At 36.6% G+C, this 18,738-nt stretch overlaps 1 protein-coding gene across 4 annotated transcripts in view; it reads left to right on the top strand.

Moving 5' to 3' along the window:
* The window catches only part of LOC148828333 (pleckstrin homology domain-containing family G member 3), a 103,271-nt gene that overhangs the window by 27,102 nt on the left and 57,431 nt on the right, over window positions 1-18,738 (top strand). The window contains exon 1 of one of the 4 annotated variants that reach the window (XM_088925100.1): window positions 4,000-4,195. The exons of the other annotated variants lie outside the window; for them this stretch is intronic. The gene's annotated coding sequence lies outside the window, so the exon portion shown is untranslated. Of the gene's footprint in view, window positions 1-3,999; window positions 4,196-18,738 lie in introns of those variants that run through there. 4 annotated transcript variants of the gene reach the window in all.

Here is an 18,738-nt window from a genome sequence, read left to right as displayed (position 1 = left end):
CGGATATGTCTGGATTTGTGAATACAAAAATTGTAAAGCATTTTTCTTTAACAAGTTCCTCTTCAAATATTAGAAGACAATACTTTTATAAAATTATGAAACTCTTGTTTCATGATATGTTTAGGGATTTGCCACAGGTTGTTTCAGGCATTTTCAGAGTTTGTGCTTAGAAAGTGCAACACATCTCTTCCTAAGTTCACAGGAGTGGCTTTTGTTCTTGTTTTTTTCTGAAAGGGAATAAACTGCTGCTGATTGGGAAGGGTGGAAATCCTGCTGTTAACATCAACTCTGGAGTTAGGCGTAAGCATTAAAGACAGGAACTAGTTACTATGAGTTTTTCAGAAGAGTTTCCTATTGATTAGATTTGGTGGTGAAAAAGTCATTTATAAATTCCAGGAGAACTGGCACAGTGGCACAGTACTTAACAATTACAAGGTCCTGGGTTAATTGCAGCTTAGAGAATCTGTCTGCATGAAGTTTGCGTGTTCCCCCTGTTTGCATGATTTTTCACTGGGTGCAATTTCAGTTTGATTGCTTCCTCTAAACTAAAGTTTGGCAGGTTTCAAGGTTTGCATTAATTCTTAGGTGGCTTATTCTTAATACAAAGAGGACTGTTTATGACTGGAGAAAGGAGCTCAGAGGGCTGAATAGTCTCTTCTAATTTGTGACCTTTCTGATGTTCTAAAACAATACTGTATTCTGTGAGTTCCATAAGTGCAACCAAAAATAAGACCAGAATTAAAGACTATAGTCTAATATTAGAAGGGTATGGGTATAGAAGGGTATGGAACTCATCTGCACTTACACTTGACAATATACAGGTATCATAAACTTTTATTTGCTTTATTTTTCATCTAGAGATGAGCCCTGGGCGAATTGCTAGATGAAAATTGCCATTCTCTGATGGACTATGTTTGGCTTTAGTATTTTGACAGTTTAGAAATATCTGCCTGTCAACAGCCCAGATGGTGAGCCAAAATGATCTAACTTAGTCTAGCCTCCTATGTGCCAATGGCAAGAAGGCATTTTTGTCTTCATAAGTGGGATGTTTCTGACATTTTTCTCTTGATTTTCATCAGGCTTGAGGTTCAACAGTTAAATTACTATACCTTATTACTTGTGCCCCAGCAACACTCTCACTAACGAAGTGATGTAGTGCTCATGCAACAAATACAGTCACTTAAGTAGCTGTTGAATAAATGTTTTTTTATGTCATTTTAATTAATTGATTATTTGTTGTGGATGATAATGCATACTATCTATATTTTTCTAAAGATATGCAATATATACACAACTACAGAGATTTGGTTTATTCTAGTATGATCGGTATAACAATAGTTGATACATAATTGTTGTTGAAACAAGAAAAGTGAAGTGATAATTAATGATGAGGGGGAGAAAAAAATAGAAAGTTGTCAAACTCCTTTATTTGTGCATAAATTCAATATAGTAATGTGCTGTAAATATAGATAATTCTGAGAATGCACATTTGCTATTAGAAAGGCTAAAGAACTGTATGCTGAATTCTACTACGTTTTTTTTTTGTTTTGCTTCAGTGATTGCAGAAAACCTCAAAGCAGCTGTCTGGAATTCTACTTGTGCTACTGTGCGCCACTAAGGCTCAGCCCAGTGTTTATATTGGTGAGACCTCGAAGAGACTGCAGTGAAAGGCTACTGGATGCGGTTTCGGAAGCTGAAAACAAGCCAGTGCACCCTTAGTCGGCATTTAGGGTTTATTGATGGAGCACATGGGCTACATCTCAACACCTGACTCTATTTATTAAAGCTGGGCTTCTAAAGTGAATTCCAGAAGAGATTGCACTGCTGAGGGAGTGTGCTTCCTCGAGGTTACAGAAAAGAGCTGACTTAAAGAATTCATTAAAGAAATCAGCAAGCAGTTATTATACAAATGCCAGATTAATAATACTTGGGGAATGTTTCGAGTTGTGGGTGGTCTACTTTGTTTTGGGGGAAAAAAGAAAAAAAAACACAGTAGGATAAGTTGGTTTAAATGATTGCATCAGTATTTTATTTTGTGTTGAGGATTTTGTTTAATAATTTCCAGTATTTTATGTCCATTACGTCCAGTGCAGCAGCAATGGGGGGTAGCATGATTAAACCTGAAAAATACACACAGTCATAGCTGTGTGCTTTTAACAGCCAAGGACTTTCATACTCCGGTTCCACAGTATTCCTGGCAAGAGACCTATCGTACAAAATCTCCCACATGGAAAAAATATTTGAAACTCAATGCATCATATTTTCATTTTGGATGAACATATTATGGCTTTTTAATACCCTTTAATCTTTCATTCAACTTTTGATATACAGCTGTTCATATTCATTGCCAATTTCTGGATCCGATAAACTAAATTATGCACAGAAAATGAAATTGTTTTTTGAAAAGGCCATTATTGAGACATAAAATAAGGACCATCCAATGTCTGCTCATTTACTGAGACCTCATCACCAGTAGGTGAGTTGAAATGTTTTGTACTTACCACACTCTATAGTAGCTCCTAGATTCTCTAAAAAGACAGTGCTATTCATAAGCAAATAATGGGAGTAATGAATTGGCCACCATGTAGAAAGATAATCTTTAGGGGTATAATTGTTCCAGACACTCACAGTGCCAAATAATATTAAGTGAATGCTCTCTCCCACTGTTTTTTAAAACTTACATACCTGATACCCCGGGACTCCTGAGTGTTTTGACAGGCTAGCTGCTGCTGTAGCCATGGTAACAACCCCTTGTGGGTGAGCACGTGTTCAGAACAGTTCATTGACATGTGAAAGTTTTAAACTTGTTAAATGGATTAGCTAGATTATACCTATTCACCCTGTTGCTTCTCTGATTACTCTACAAGATGTTCCGTGCCCAGTTTAGTTTACACAGAGTCCCAGGTGCATGATTCTTGATGACATTCTTGTGGTTTTCTACCACTTTTTCAAGTGTTGTCATCTCTTTTGCTTTAAATCTTGTTCAAAATGTGCATTTATAAACAGGAGACACTTCTAAACATCATGAGTTGTGACAGTCTGGAACAAAATGCTTGTCCCATGTTCTTGAAACATTCCCTGGAATGCTTAAAGAAGCAGATTGTCAAGGGCCTCTAAGATCCTTAAAGATCCTTTAAATGTTGAACAAAACTCTTCAGACATGAAATGAGGCAATAACTGAATGTTTTTTTTCTTTCCTGCACTTTGCTTTTTCTACCATTACAGAGTTCTGTTAATTATAATTCCAAGGGATGGACATAGTGTATTTATGATAATTCTGTCTGGCCATACAAAAAATCATTTATATGTAAACAGTCTATGGATAAAGTCCTATTTCATCTTTTCCTTTTTGAGCAAACATGCCTTTTGGCTGCCAGTGAGGTTGATCATTAATAGGATAATCAGTAATAACTTGAAAACATACTATGATTTGCCTAGTCTGAAAGACTGTATTTCACTGATGTGTACGGAAAACAGTGGCTAAACTCTCCAAGGATTTATTTCCAGTCCTTTTAAGGTAAAGTCATGAAAATGAGCTACAATTCCAGAAGTGGGATTCATACTTTAATATTGCAAAAAAAATCAAACATTAACAGGTCACACAATGTCACACATTTCCTTACTCCTTATAAACTAGGAATCTAGTACGGAAGCATCAAAAATAGATCTAAGGTAATTGTAGGAGCTGAATGACTTAAATGCTCCAATTTAAATTGTATAAAAAACCTTTAAAATCCAGTTCCGCACAGCTTTAATAACCTATTTACTGTCTCCTGAAACAGTGGTTCTTAATAATTTGTTCTTGTTAATGCACGAAAGGAGAGCGCTGTGTCTGTACTGGTGGTGTTCACAGTGTGACGGCTGGCTTGCCAAGGCTAAAGGACTGCAGGCTGTGGGCAGTACAGGATGTGAGAGGCGGAGCTGGCTGCAAGCTCACAGAGTTTACACTAATAGGATAGAAGCTTCCTCTCTCTCAGCTGGACAGCACGTAAGGTCGGTGAAGAAGGGCGACAGGTGTACCTCACTGGCACAGGGGCAGGCGTCCACAGAAGACGAAAGGGTTCAATACAGTATCAGAGCTTGGAGAAACTGAGCTGGGGGAAGCAGAAAGGGGACAAGTTGCGGGGCTTCTCTTACCAAACTTCAAAACAATCTCTGCTTGGGGATAGGTGATTTTTACATCCTTCTCACAAGGGTATGTAACAGATTCTTCCTTCTCCTACTTGCCTGTGTTTGGTACTGTCATAAAGGGTTTTTTTTATATTTTCTTATACATTTTCTTATTCTGTTTTAAAATGGCCTAAAGAGAAAGAAGTGAGTTTTCCACTCTCTTCAACTGTGCAATAGTACTTTTATCTTCAAAACCAGCAAAATAGTCTTCCGAGAAGGAGTTTTTCTTGTGGTTTTAAACTGTTTGGCAGAGTAATGAACCAATAAAGCACAACTTATTTAAAAGGAAATCTGAACATGTTATTTTGGCTGAGGAGGTTATCAGCATCTGTGTCTCTATGGTAACTGCTTTGACTATCTGTTTAAGGTTGCGGTTTGGGGGAAAAAAGATTCTTTGTTTGGAGTAAAATTTGTATAATGTAGGTGTAAGTAATTACATTTGTACTTTCACAGTCTATTTAAAAATGCCATATTTTCCCTTAAATTATTTAAAATTAAAAGTATTTAAATTAAATTGGATGAATTTCAAGATACAGAATACTAGTGTTTAGATTTGTTTTTAAAACCCATTTTAAAAATATCAGCTGTTCTAAAGAACATACGTTTTGACCAATATTGATCGAAATATTTATATTTATTTATATTTTGAGCAATAATAACCTCTGTCAACCTATTGTATTAATAGTACAAAATAGTGGGCAGTTTATATCTATAAATTGTGAAAATGTACTGTTTTTAATGCCTACTATAACTACCCCACCAATGGTAAGCAGAAAACATACAGTATATGGAAGACTGTTGATGTATTACTTTCAACTAGCTGTTGAAAGAAAATTTCATTTTTTTCTCCATTTTTTCCTGTACATAAATGTGCCAGACAGAAAAGTTATTACCTTTTGTACCCTTCCTGGTCCTGCTTATTTATATCTCTAAAGATTTGACTTGCAAATGCTACTACCTTGTATTCTTTGTAAAAAAAATGTTTCTATTGGCTTGAAAGTTCACCTGACTTCAGGCCTTAAATCCCAGACTGAAAAGCTTAATTCCAGGATGTAATGTTACTGTTCATTAAGAGGCTGTCTTCTTGTGTTTCTTGGAATTGTTTGCATCTCTTGGGTGCTGGAGTTGGCACCATGTGTAGTGTTTGCATGTTCTCCCTATGTGTGAATTTTTGTCAGGTGCTTTCTAAATAAAGTGAAAGATGTTGTCTCCATGCACCTGTGTAAGTATCCTACATAGATTGACAACTTGTCCGTGATGTAGTCCCATTCTTGTTCCATGTGCATTTTGAATAGGCTCCAGATTGTCATGGCTTTTTCAAGAAATTTGAGGCTTTCTGATGATAGATGAATTTTCACTTTTACAGGCAGTGGACAAAAAAAATGTAAAGTTATTTAATATGGTGTTGGAATACCATGTGTTGCCAGTATGGCATGCACAGTATGTACTATGCATAAGTACTGCTAGCATCTGGAATTCTGCAGGAGGGTTTTTTTCAAGACAAGAAATTCAATCTGCTCACACCTGGTTGATGGTGTTAAAAATTGCCATCTCAGGTGTTTGTACCAGGATATCCCTTAAATACTCAGTTGGGTTCAGATCTGGTGACTGAAAGTGCATGAAGTATGGATAACAGCAGTGTCAGACTCATCAGACTGTTGAGTGACTGACTATGTGTACTCTGCGCATCGGGGCACTGTCAACCTGGAAGACTCCCCTTCTTGCAGGACAGAAATGCTGCAAAGTTGAAGTGAAGATCACTATGTAGCATTATTAATAATAATTATGCAAGTAAACCTGCCAAGAAAATGCGCTCCACAACATTATAGAACCACTAGAAACATTTAGTATTGCATAGAACCAAGCACTCAGGGCTGTAGAATTCATTAGGTTGGTGTCACACGTGCACTTGTCTGTTTCTTGAGAATAAGAAAGGATGATTCATCTAACCATGACATTTCTCCCGTGCTTCAAAGTCAATTGGCAGGACTTACAAAACACGTATTGCGAGTAGTGAAGTGTGGTTTATGCTCTGCAGCCCTACTATTGTATTTCTCTCTATGGAGCTGTCAGCGTGCCCTTTTTGATGAAAAAGGCTGCTCCTTCCCCAGGTTAAAATATGCTTTCAATTGACCCGTAGATGCTCACCTATTGTGTCTTGGATTTAAATTTAATGCACAGATATCACAATCCTGGGGTACATGTGTCCACTACACCCTTCCAATGTTGTCCTTTGCAGATGATGTCTTTCCTTTGTAGTTCCATGCCTTTATCACTTTGGACACTATTGCTCCTGAAACATCTGCAAGTTGAGCTCTCTTGATCACTGAAGCTCTTGCTAAGTACTTAGAATCTTTATACCCTAAGCATATTATTTGCACAATTAATGCATGAACTACACCTGTGTGAAGCATTTGCTTTCAGTATGCTTGGTCACTCATTTACCCATTCCATTCTTTTTGTCCACTGACTATAGGCTTGGATTGTGCATCATAGCTTTTTTTTGTCTTGTATCCTATTTCAGCCATTCCCTCTTAGACTGAACTTTGTTTTCTCAATGAGCCACAGGTGAAATAGTAGAGAGCAAAATCCACAAACTAGCACAAGCTAGAATTATTCTTTTCACAAATTTAGTCTTAGAGATTCGATAAAATGTTTTATGGAGATAAATTCAGTTGTTGGAATTTTAAAGTTATCTAGGAGAAGTAAATTTCTGTAGGAAAAATATGGTGTACTTGCATGTATGTTTAGTGTTTGTCCTGAGTAACAGCTGCAGCGGTGATCATGTGATTTTGTTATCTATGGTCTGCCTCTGTGACTGCTGTATTTTCTGATAGTCACAGTTGTTACAGAGTTTTTGTTGACGTTAAAGCAAAGCATCACTGGCCTTAATTGTACAGTATGCTAATAAGCATACAAAGCATTGCTTTAGAAAGGACTGTTGTTATAACATTATCAATCGCACGGGCTGATAAAAATAGCCGGCACTGTCTTTTCCACAAATCTGTCTTTTCTCATTGGCTCAATGGTCATTTGCCTCAGACCTTGCATAGCACAGCGTTAGTGCTGGAGGCTTGTCTGCTGACCTTACTGATCATGAGGGATTGCTTGGATTTCAATAATCCGTCCATTGGCCAGGCTTCAAAATTGGGTGTCAGGATGACAGAAGCTTTACTGGAAAAATATCCTACCTTAAAAGGCCTGTATCCTTCAAGCCTTTGCCCACAGAGGCTTTGCCACTGACTTTAAGAAACTATTTCAACATAACTGATCCTATTATATCCGTCTTAGTTCGAAAGAGGTGCTGTGCTCCACTCGCTTACTGAGCGGCAAGTGTACACTGGCACTGTGAGCTACAGTATGTGTACACAGTGCTGTGTGGCAGTGTGCAAAAGCACTGGACAAAATTGCTTGCACAGGGCACATAGCATTGAGGCTGTTGCAGACACATTCACAACAAGACAGTTCTTCTTTTGTGTAGCAACCGATAGCATCACAGAAAATAAACAGGGAAGCATTTGTGAAAGTCAAGTCAAAGGAGAAGGCTATCTCTTCCATCACTTCAGTCACTTTCTAAACAGATGGGTTTAGAGCTAAAGAAAGCCACATAGGCTGTGCATGACAGCCTAAGTTTCCTTCCAAACAAATAAGAGTAATTGTAATGTTGTTAGCCTTTTCTTTCTAAAACTTTATATTTAATAACACTTCACTTTCCCTCTTCTCCAAAAGAAAACACAATTTTGTTAGAAAAGGAAAGTTATTTGGTATAAAATGTACAGAGAAACAGTATCTGCATTGTTATTACCAAACATACCAAGTCTCACATTTTTATTTTAAAAGTCTGTTTGCCACAATTGAGGCACTTCCACTGTACAAAAACAAGTCCAGCTGACACTTTTCTAATGATAGTTGGGAGTTTGTTTTTAGGTCTTGACAAAAGCTTTTTTAGTACAGATGGTTAAGAGATTTTCTCAGGCAATTAAAAGCTGTGTGAATTATCTTGGGAATTAGGAACAGCAAGGATGGCGATTATAATTTTATAATCTCTATCCCCATGAACAAAAGGAGACAGTACAGATTTACAGCAGTGAACATTACCCACTCTGGATTATCACAAACGTCATGGGTGAAATTCTCTGTTGATGCCTGTACTGTTTATACACATGTCACATTCATTGTGAGTAATGTACAGGAAAGTTGTTTCTATATCAATACTGTGTTCGACCTTGGAATTGTATGAAACCTGATGCTATAAGTTTAGTAGACATTTTTATGTATCAAAATTCTACAAGACATAAGCAAAAAGTTGTATATGGTTGTATTACTGGATGAAAGGTATCGAAAAACTATACAGAATATTGAAGTGTTACAGCACAATAAAATTAAAGTTTGAAAATGAAAAGAGCTACTTTGACTGGGAATACAATCTGCTTGACTATGATTTTTGTAATGTGGTGCAAGCTTGTGCTGACTAGAGCACAACACCTTGTTTTTTTAATGGTGATCCAAAAGTAAATACATGTTAATTCAGGGAACGTTCCTGATAGCAATGCAAACATGAACATATGACCTATGACAATAAACATGGGACATTTGTACTGATTAAGATGTTGGAATCTAGTTATGTAAATTCAGCAGGTACTTTTTTTTCTTCATGAAGAGGAAACTTTTTCTCTCATAATGATTAGGAAATGTTTCCTGCTGCACTTTATGATGAAATGCTTTTTTTCATGATGGTCTGGTGCTAGTGACTGCTGATTGGACTATGGGAAAATAAAGCTGTCTTTTTCTTCTCAATAGTCCAGTTACACGGTATTAGAATAGAGAGCTTTCTTTGTACTGATTATAGTGCCCTGGTCTATGCTTGGCTGGCAGATGAAGTCATACAGTATGCATCTCGGTAGAACAAACCCCCCCACCCTCCTTTTTGGCTGTCTCCAGTGTGCTGAGATTAGTTTAATTTACGTTGAAAATAACAGAGGAGTATGGGAGTATCTGACAGTTTTCAGACTAAACAGTGTTCCAATCATAATAACTTCTTCCACAGGATTTACAGCGATATTAAGACTTCATGTCTCTCCTGGTAAAGACAAGGGGCTAATATAACATGCAGCTAGCCATTTCACTTATAGTGAAGTAGTTTACTGTACTAACTAAACACTTAATGTGGAACAAAACAGATTTCCAATCGTGCTTGAATAGTGTGCTTCAGTATCACTGTGTATGAAAATACCAGTAAAAGCAATATACTGTACTTGTCTTTCCTTGTTTCTGCAACATTTTCACTTATTGTGCACATTTTAATTATCCAAATGACAATTCTCTGAGTAATTCATACTGTAAATCTGCAACAAAGCTTTTTTAAGTAACGTTGTATTGGAAGTAATTAACTGGGGAGTCTTAAACGGCTCTTTCACTCTTTCCATTTTGTGAGAAAAGTGTTTTCTATGTCCCATGTTTACTGTGTTTATTTTTTGGCATCCTGTTCAACTTAACTTTGATTCTGTTAAAAATAGTTGGGCTGTTAATTACAAGCAATAGCAGTCTGCACAATATGAAATAACATGACGTGCTTTTCACTTACCATCCTAGCAGCTGAATGTTTTTCCGAATCATTGCAATTTTGTCACTTTACTAACTGTATGTTGTTACACTACTTTTCACCAGCGGTTGAATGAGACATCCGGACAGTATTCTTTTAAATATAATAGACATACAACTTAGTATAATCACAGCTACAGCATTTAAAAATTACCTTCATTTAAAAATTTTAAAGGGAGGTGTGTTGCTGTGAAAATAAGACTACTGAAACCTAGATACTGTGTAATTCATGGGCTGTTCGATCCAAGCGGATATTGGGAGGTTAGCATTTCAATAATTACAAACAACACAAACAGTATGGGATTGGCAAAGAAATGAGACTTAAATAATTTTCTAATTTTGTAGGTGATCATTTGATCTTTAAACCCCAGGACCGTAGAGTAACTACTGTAGAGTTCATGAGTAACTTTGTGTTTTTGAAAATGGTATTCATTCTGGTAGTTTTTGACACTACAGTAAAGCAGTTTGCTGTTTGTTTTTTTTACAGTTGTGCCTATAAAGTAATTGTAAATCTCATAACAACTGACAGACCATGTTTTGCAAGCCTGTAATGCCTGTAAAGCCTGTACACCTGGATGATAAGCTGGAGTGGTCTGGTAACACTGACGCCCTGTACAAGAAAGGTCAGAGCCGACTCTATTTTCTTAGGAGGCTCAGGTCCTTTGGTGTGTGTGGAACACTGCTACACATTTTTTTTGAATCAGTGGTGGCAGCGGCCATCTTCTACACTGTTGTGTGCTGGGGCAGCAGCAGCATCATGACAAGAGATGCAAATATGCTCAATAAACTCATCGAGAAGGCTGGCTCTGTGTTGGGGTTGAGCCTTGACCCCCTGGAGGTGGTGGCTGAGAGGAGAATGCTGACCAAGCTCACAGCCATCATGAACAACACCTCTCATCAGCTTCATGGGACTGTTACTGGGCAGCAGAGCACTTTTAGCAACAGACTGCTCCAGCTACGGTGTTCAAGGGAACATTTTCGCAGGTCTTTCCTCCCGGCGGCTGTCAGGGTGTATAATGCTGCCCTAGGGTAGGACTGTTAGCACTTCATTTGCTCATCTATGGACAGCATGTTGCTCCATTGTACTTTTTGGACAATCAGTCTGTATAAACCTATGCACGTTTTGCACATATTTTACAGTGACTATGATAATCTTATTTTGCACACACCTATGTATTTATTTTTATTTATTTTATATTTATTTTGTATACTTTTTCGTCTATTCTGATGTCTGTTTTTGCTTGTCTTGGGCTGGACTGCTGTAACACATCAATTTCCCTTCGGGATCAATAAAGTCTTATCTATCTATCCAATGTAACTGTAATGTTTGAGATGTTATGAACACTCTTTCTTTTTGAAGAAATAGTGCCAAAAGGTGTTATAGCAGAAGCTTGAAAATCTCTTCTCTGATTGTTAGAGGGGTAACACATTGGTTCCCTGCATTAACTAACTAGTAATGGTCTTCTTCAGAATCATTATTGAAATACAAACTGAAGAACACAAATGCAAACTATCTGTTAGTGCAGAAGAGGAGGCATGTTTTATTCCAAGGGTTGTGGGGGCTTGGAACAAGTTACAAATTTGTTGAGACCGTTGTCGTGATTTCTTTGAAAAAATGGCTGGATGAAGTTGTGGGCCTAATGCATTCTTTTCATCTGAAGCCTTGCTTATGTTCTATATTATACCAGTTTTGAAAGCATCCAGTTAACCTCACTTATTTTTTTTGACATCCACATTTTTAAACTATTTCTTCCTAAGAATTCCAGTTAACCATTTTACATAAATAAATTTTGTCCAGATTTGGCTTATTGAGCTCCCAGAAGAGTGTTTATGTCAGGTATGTCATTGAGTCATAAGTAATACTGTTAAGTAGAGTGAAATTTGGAAGTCAGCTACTGTATCTATGGTCTCTACCTGCTTTTCTTCAGCTTACCCTTTTGGAGGCTAAACTCATGCTGTGCTAATTTCCACATCGCAACCAAGGCTGTTCCGTCAGTAAAATGTAATTCATGCACATGTAGTGTAGAAGCTACTTATCTTATTATCTACTTATAAGTTTTCTTGCATATATTAATAAGTCCTCTTCTAGATTTTGGATTGATTTATTTACTGTAAATATTTGGTGACAGATGTTTCAAAGTCTTCAACGAGGTCCAGTTATTATCTGAAAGAGTGACAGTGATGGTTTTCATCAAGCCTGCATTTTAAAAGCTGCCCTGAATTCAGTACACAGAATTAAAATTTTAAAATCTTGCATTTACTGTAAATATGCCTTCACTGTTCATTCGCTGTGACATTTTCAGTGTCAAGTGATGTCCCCTGTTGATCCCCAAAATCTTATTAGTTTTTTTTCTAATGATAAAATAAATTGTTTTTATCCTTGCACATTTTGATTGAAGTGATTTTACTTTTAACACCCACCGAGTAAACATTTTGAAAACAAGAGATAGTTTAAAAAATGCTGCAAAAAAATTTAACTGTAGTACTCTAAAAGTTATATTGAATTGTATACAGTATAGAATAAATGCTTTATTGTTATTAAAAGAGATCTTAGTAGTTCTTCACCTTAAGTGTTTTTTGTTAAACTCTGAAATAGCCACACTGCCTGCACAGACAAAACCTATAAAAAATTTCCAGCCTGCTGTTATTCAAATCTAAATGAGCATTTGTAAATATCAAATGCTGACTCTAAATATACTCATCTCTTTGTGAGGCAGCCCATTTAAATTTTTTAAAAGAAAATAGTAATTTGATTCTCAAGATTCAACTGTTGTTTGACTGCTATTGAGAATCCCTTTAAACCAAAAAGCTTGCAGTAGAACATTAACAGAAAATGTTAGCACAGAGCTAATCATTACTCAGTGGGCACTCCTTGAGCATTTATCACTGTCACCTTGAGGTGTTGAGAGGCAATGTAATGTATAATCAGGCTACTTATGTATGCAATAAAAGACTTCATGCAAGCATATCCAACACCCCTGAAATTCTAGTTTGGGCAACAATGCTGTCAGACAGAAAGGTGTCAGGAGAAAAATAAGTCCCTTTTGTGTTGTCAGGTACCTGATGTCTATCCCCCTGAAGGAACTTTACTGATAAGCAGATGCTGAATTCAAGAAGAATTGCAAAGCAATATCGACGGAAGATCACTTGATGACAGTGTTTTTACACAGCTGCCTACAGAGTTGTTGACAAAGACTGGGAATTCTAAGAATTAGAAGAGTTTTGGAATTACACTTGGTGGAATTTAAGTCTCGCAGTCAAGTATAATACCCCAAGCAAAAAAAATTTTAAAAGCCCTTCTGTAAAGGATAACCCATTGTGATATGGATCTAAATCAGTTTTTGATTTGAATGAAAAGGTAACAGCTTACAGTAAATTGTTGAAGATACAGTACTGTACTTCCATATTCCAGATGTAAGAATCTAGAAATGCGCACAGTCAATTCAATGTGTGGTCTGTAATATTGGTATATTAAAGCTGTTCAGCTGGGAAGCTGTGGCAGTGGACATTGGCTGATTAAACGAGTAAAGGTTAATTCCATACTGAAGAACAGAAAAGAGAAGAAAATGAAGGATCTGCAGCTGAAACATGCAGAATTACCTTTTATATGGTCATTCCTATTTTTAGACACAGAGAATCAAAAACAGATTTTTTTGTCCCTTTTAATCAATAAAAATCTACTATCAAGGACTTCACTTGCGATTGAAAGATGTGTCAAATTTTAAAACAATCTGAAGTGCAAAATTTCTAGGTGACTGGTCTTGGAAGGAGAGTTGTGATCTCAAGGCAAAAAAGACCAGTCCGCCGCTGAACTCTAACTGGTATAATAAATTGTTTCAAAAGCCTGATTTTTCATATTGAGGTAGGAAAAAAAAAACAGTCCAATGGTGTTACCTTATGGGCTACTAATACATCTCTCTTTTACTGTAATGTTACCATTATATACTATTCAGAACTGCACAAATGAATGTTTGAGTTATCAGTGTAGGAGATATAGTTTGCTTGGCACTTGCAATTGAATGGTTCCTGTCAATTGCCAGTCTTGGAAATAGTGATTATAATGATAATCTAGTGATTATGTTATTAAAGTCCCTAATCACAAAATTTGTTTCAGTTTATTGATTACTGTAATCCAACAAGTTGCAAATGCAACTTTTATTTAAAAGTAAAATTTGTTTATTTAGGGGCAATAACTAAAATAAAAATTGTGGGTAATCGCATAAAAGGATATAAACGTAGAGGTAGTGTAGATGCACTTTTTCAGTATTTTGTGTGTTTGACCATTTTATTGATTTGTTCCAGGGCTTATTAATTAGAAATCCTTTGTATTTAATGTGGTGCATGAGCACCAAAGCAAACCCTTGTGACTTCAGGACAAAACGTCTATTATAATTCTGCCAGTGGAGGCACAAAGATGTCCTGTAAGATAAACAAATGCTCTTGCAAATGATCAGATCCATATATTTGTGAGAGCGCAGATGAGTAAATCACCCATGAGATAAAAAATGGAGGAACTGGGGAAAACAGAATGCACAATTTCCTTGATGTTTATAGTTTTATTAAAATATTAGTTTAATTTTATATATGTACACAGGTGTTTATATTGGTTTGATTTTTTCTCTCTTTTCCAGTTTGTGTAGCCAAGTTTAACCTCTCTGCAGTATATCACTGTGTTCTGATGCCTAGATCATTTTTTCAAGCAGTACTGTAAATGTAATCACAGTCTAACCTCCTACAGACTGACATAAGAGACCTTTTTTTTTCCAAAAGGAGTTGCAGTAGCTTGATAAGAGTTACATGACGCATCTTAACCTACGCACTCCTCCTGATCTCATTATACAGTACCTACTATAGAAATCGATCTTTCCAAGTCCTAGTTTGTCCAGTTTCTCTTTGAAAGTGTCAGCATTTTCTTGTAATAATTAATTGTTAAAAATCTAATATGAATGATTACTATTAAGTTAGAAATATCCTGAAGCATTCATCAATTGTTATTCTCTTTTCAGAGGAGGTTGGTTTATGCCCTCCTTTTCAATATGTTTTCCTTTTCCAAATGAATTGAAGACTGCACAATTTAAATAGTTTTCTTTTCCAGCTGGAGCCCACACACAACAATTTCTGCCATGGGTGAGGAATGCCTTGTGGGCTGACCACTGCCAGTAAATACAGGCTTCTGTCAGATATTGTATTTATCTGAATATTACATGAAATGAAGAATAATGTAAGAAATACCAAATGTAATATGGTATTTACTCAGATTCTAAAAGGATTCATGGTATTTGTTTTCGGAATTCCATAAGTAGGGCTTTGAAATAGAAAGGAACTAAGCTAGCAGATAGAGTTTTCCCTTTCCTTCCCACATTATTCCAGTACCACTAATTGAAAATAGGTGATGACATCCTAAGTGAAATATCACTGTTAGTTTATTACTCCTCACTGAGACCTGGTATGGTTTTGTCTTGGTTGATCCAGTGGGGTAGAGGAGAATAGAACTTAATCCCCTTTAGCACAAGCACATACTGTATAGTACTTGGCTCCCTATCAGGCTACACTTATAAATAAAAAAAAATGACAATACATCAATGGAGATTAAACGTTTCTGGAATTTCCTGTTTCTGTTCCCATTTGTCCCATATAGGGTTTTAACAGGTTTCACATGTAAATAATGTGTTTAAGTAATGACAGGAATTATTTAATCTGTTAGGTTGATGAAGTGAACTGTTCTTTCAGAATTCAGTTCCCTGTTGCAAGAGATCACATAAACAGTTTTAAAATCCTAAACTGTATGCTTCTCATTGTGGATTTTATTCTAGCAGCGACTGAAATTGTAAGAGGAAGTCCCACCTTAACCTGTAGTCTAAGGTTACCTGCTCCTGTTCTGTTGTCTTAAGATAACAATACAATTTTTACAATCTGGCCTTTTACTAACTGGAATTCTCTGCTAAGTAACATTTTTATCATAAGGCAATACAAGATCAATACTGGTTCTAACCAGCTTGCATCCTCTGTTTCTGCCATCTTTCACAAGTCCTGGGAGAGTACACTCAGTTACTGTAAACATCTGCCATAGTACAGAAATATTTTATAATCTTTTCTAGCTTTTCCTTATTCTATAAGCTTTAGTGTTATTGATGTGGTAAAATGCTTAAATCTTGACTCACCAGCGTCACTATCTGGAGCATTTCAATTTTTATATAAGCAGTGTTAGCCAGTGGACCAAATCATCTTTTTATTGGTTGTGTAATTTATTTTTAAAATCCTGTTACGTAACAACAATGCTTGAGGCAAATTCTCAGAGAGCGGAGAACATGGATATGAGGCCTAAACTGGTTAAAACTTTCCTGGTTGAATGATGATGGAAAAATAGCCTCTAATTAGAATGTGTTACATCTGAAAGGCATCAATCAGTGCTCGAAGGAACCCAAACACCAAAGACGGGTTGGTCAACAAAGTGTATCAATTTGCACTGAGTTAAGGAGGATGGATTTCATCAAGGTTCTAGGGGAATTCCGTGGAAAGTGGTCACATCCTGCTTATTTTGTCTATATGTAAACACACATTCCATAGTCTGGCTAAACATCATTTTTAGATCTTATGATTCGTCTTCAGTTTTTTTACTGTCACACCATGAAATTTGTGAAGACATTTTGAAGCAACCTGGTCATCTAGACAAAATCCATGCTCAGACCACAAGCCAATCCAAGTTTGTTTTACTATTTCTGCAACAAGTTTTACAGAAATGGCAACCTGCACTGGCAGTGTATTGTTTGCTCTTGGCTCTGACTGTCTCTCTAGTTTAACCACACCTTGCAGTCCCCCTCAAATCAGAGAGGTTCCCTAGAGGAACCTGAGCTGTCAGTTGTCCTTTAATGACATGTTACTTAGCTATTTATCCAGAGCTAGTATGTGCCAGGCCAGTTCCACACTGATCCCCGGGGTGTTAGGATGTTGGATGTGAAAATCTGTATTTCACTTTAGACCTGGAAACGAATATCCATAATTCACTTTACACCAGGATAAATTCCAAAGTGAGACATTCTGAGCCTACTCCTTGATTATTCTTTGCTGTGGCTTTCCACTGAATAATAGAAGCCTAAAGGAAACAGAAAGCTGCTTTCAAGGGTTGGGTTTAAAGTCTGCAGTTACATCACATTTTGAGTGAGGTGAAGTTTTGATTGAGCCTGGACTGTAGACCAGTAAGAAACTTTCACCGAAGCTTAAAAAGTAATCAAGTAACTCAACTGTAGTGAACATGGTAATATGTAAACTAAATAGTGAAATATGTCACCTGTGTCTCGAGTTTAGCTGTACTGATTGGGGTATTTATGTTATGAGCTCAGACCTTAGGTTCTACCAATGGGCAGCATCTTTATCATTTTTATAATCCTTGCACTGCATTCCATGGAACAGAGCTAAATGGCTTAGGTACTAATAACTGTGATTTCATAGCTAAGTGCCAGCTGACTTCACATTCACCACCCTGAAATGAATACCTTTTTTTCAAAGCACAAAATAAAAAAACAAACGTACTTCTGTTTCCAAGCCAACACAACAAACCTGCATAGGGCCAACTCTGGATGCAGTCAAGCTTTACGAGGGTTGTATTGTCATCTAATTGTTCTTATAATGCACTGCTCTAAGCTGTTCTACACCCATACAAAAAGCAACTGTATACATTGTTTTCTTGACCAGTGACATGGGCATTATATTCTGTAGCATCTGAGGAATAACTTTCCAGTTTTACAATTCCATATAACTATTTCAAGAAACCATGCAATGCGTGTTTGCACAAGGGTGTCAACAACTTGAAACAAAACATTTCTTAAGTGTTTTAAAATTATTTTTTTTTTAGCAAACCAGCACATTTAAAGGAATGTTGATACAGCTGACAGTAATAATCATCAAGGGAGCTGAGAAGTGCATAAGATGTTGGAGAAAGCTCATTGCTTATTGTATATTGTTATGGTTTTCAAGGTGACAAAGTAACCATGCCACATTAGGAGAATAATTGGAGTTGCCTGAAGGAAAACTGGAAAAACTTTGTTTTGATTGACTGCCAGAATGAAAATATAATTTGAAATTAAACCCTGCCAAGATGTTGGCTAGTATATTGAAAAACATTTTATCTTTAAACGGTAATCGTTTCAAATTTTCATTCATTATAAAGTCAGATGTATCTAAAACAAAGCTGTTTCAATTGATGTCTGCAATGTCTCTGGTTCTTGTGGTGATGGTTTAATTCTGAGCATCAGTGCATGTATATTTACGTACTTTGTAAACAAAATCTATTCCAGCACTTTTTCACCCTCCAAATCTTTCAACCATTGTTTTTCTGGAATACCCAGACATTCCATGATTTTTGGCACACATACTTGCTTCAGTTCCTAACCTTAAATGCCAGATTGGGTTTCAAGGAATGTGGTTGATTTCATTCTAATTGCCTGGTGTTTCTAATGCCTGTCTCACAGTGGTTGCATAGTCAATGAAGGCTTAGGAATGATCCGGTTGTATACTGATAAATTGCAGTCAAGCTAGCCAATACTATGCCACTGTGTTGTTCAGATATGCAAGAAAAATTACAGACAGCAGCTGATGGATCTGGATAGCTCTACTCCTGGCAGGTCAATGAAAGCTTTTGCACTCCTTGGAGACCTGTGATATATTTCTAATCATTTGCAGATGCTTACGTAAAGTTTTGCTCACATCTCCAAACCCAGAGTCCCTAAGTTAAATCAGACGCCTAACTGTAATATGGACTTGAAGGCACTTCTTTGTTTATTTTCAAAGAGATTTTTAAAAACTGCCTTTCATTTAAGTCTAGTCTGTACCTCCTATGTATCTGTATCTGTGGATTTTTCAAAATGTGATACTCGTATGTGCTTGTGTGTAATACACATACTGTAAAAGGGATCTTCATATTTCGATTTCAATTCAGTGATAATGCTGTGCTTGTGTTTGCAAAAAAGG

This window comes from Atractosteus spatula, chromosome 9 (genome assembly GCF_055471065.1).
Source record: "Atractosteus spatula isolate fAtrSpa1 chromosome 9, fAtrSpa1.hap1, whole genome shotgun sequence".
NCBI classification, from domain to species: domain Eukaryota; kingdom Metazoa; phylum Chordata; class Actinopteri; order Semionotiformes; family Lepisosteidae; genus Atractosteus; species Atractosteus spatula.
The sequence above is the reverse complement of the archived record's forward strand: the minus strand, read 5'-3'. Positions and strand labels throughout refer to the sequence as shown.